Consider the following 1858-nt stretch of genomic DNA (forward strand, 5'->3'; position numbering starts at 1 on the left):
CGAGGACGAAGAAATTTATATGCATACCCGAGATTGAAACTTGTTCGAAGTTGTATATGGTCATCCATCCTAATTGTGTATGGAAACTTGTTCGAAGTTGTATATGGTCACCCGAGATTGAATATATATTATATATTCCTCTTGAATTCTTCTTGTTTGAAATTTCATATGCATGTATATAGTAGCGTAGAATATGTGTACTGAAACTTCATCAAAATTAAAATAAAACACAAAATAAAATATAAAAGAAATAAAACACTCCAAATTAAAAAGAAACCAGGTTTAGGGGGGCTAAAACCCTAAACCTGCGGAGGAGGCCTTTAGTCCCGGTTGGCCACGAGAACCGGGACTAAAGGTCCTCCGCCCCGACGGACCACTGGCGCCCACGTGGACGGGCCTTTAGTCCCGGTCAGCCACAAGAACCGGGACTAAAGCCTTTAGTCGCGGTCCGTAAGAGGCGCGACTAAAGGGGGGGGGGTCTTTAATCGCGCATATTTAGTCCCGGTTGCACAGCCGGAACTAAAGGCTGTTGCGAACCGGGACTAAAGGGCTTTTTTCTACCAGTGGATCGTACTTTTTATTTTGCTTTTCTTGGTTGTATCCTGTTGAACTGGTGCCTGAGGGCTTTATTAATTTAAAGCCGGACGCGTCTAGCGTCTTCGTTCCAAAAAAAAAAGAGTCAGCAGTGTAATTTATCTAATATCAGTGTTTCTGTCTGAGAAATTGGAGGGAAGTGCTGTTTTCTTTATTCTGAATGTATTTATCAAATGTGAGAAGAGTGGTGTGACGCGTCTGTCTCATTGCAGGAAAAACTTCCCATGGAGCAACTATTTGACAGGCGTGTTCCTGAAAGTGAGCCATTAAAACCACCTGCTTCAGATGACACCCCTTTTACATTTGTTGAAAACCGGAAAACCTTGGAAGTGTTGGTGACAAAGGCACAAGGCTGAAGAGTGCAACTGAGTTTGCTGTAAGCAACGGTACTAGTAGTATCTATCGATTTTCTTGCTTCCATTTTATATGGAAATGCAGCATTGTTCTTGCTTATGCCTCACGACTCAAGTAGTTGTCCGGTTGATCATATGAAGTGTAACTTGCAGTATTATTTTGATCCTGTGGATTGTGTTTTACTATAAAATATTCAGAGTCTAATTACGTTGCTATTAGTACCAGAGTCGCAATTCTCATTGCAGTGCTAGATCTATGTGGGGGCCTTTCCTGCCTACTAGAGTTGTTAAAGCATGGACGTTGACGATTAAATAGTCATATTCATATGTCATGCTGTAAATATTAAGTACTCATATTCGCATGCGGTGCTTTAGGTTTCATTACTTACCATCATCTTTCTTGCCTTGTTCACTCCACCGTTGCTGCCAATAGTTGTTTCTGCCTCCCTGCATATTTTCTCCATTGTCAGTGTAGTACCCATCCAAGAACTCAATTTCACAACTTCTGCTGCAGTTTACACAAAATGTAGCATGCTCTGCAGTCTTCTTTTGATTCCTAACTACTGTCTACTGCTAACTATTGTCACTATGTACAATTGATTTTTTTGGTGTCAGGGTACTGTAATTACTAACTTAAATCAAATTCCATTTTATTTTTTCTGTTTTCAGGTTGATCTGGAACACAACCACTATAGGTCTTTTCAGGGCCCTCGATCGTTTTTGTCTCTTTCGTCGCTCCGGTTTCACATCATGAGCTGAGGCCCCATATAGCAGTTTGCAGATTGGGCTGGATTTTTTAGTAGCGATGGAACCCTCCCCAGATACACCCTCATCATCCCACGCGGTCCCCTTTCTCCTGCTCTCACGCCGCCTCCTCTTTTCCATCGGTCTCTCTTCTTCTCCGCATTCCA

The sequence above is a fragment of the Triticum aestivum genome, chromosome 4D (assembly GCF_018294505.1).
Source record: "Triticum aestivum cultivar Chinese Spring chromosome 4D, IWGSC CS RefSeq v2.1, whole genome shotgun sequence".
Taxonomy (NCBI): Eukaryota; Viridiplantae; Streptophyta; class Magnoliopsida; order Poales; family Poaceae; genus Triticum; species Triticum aestivum.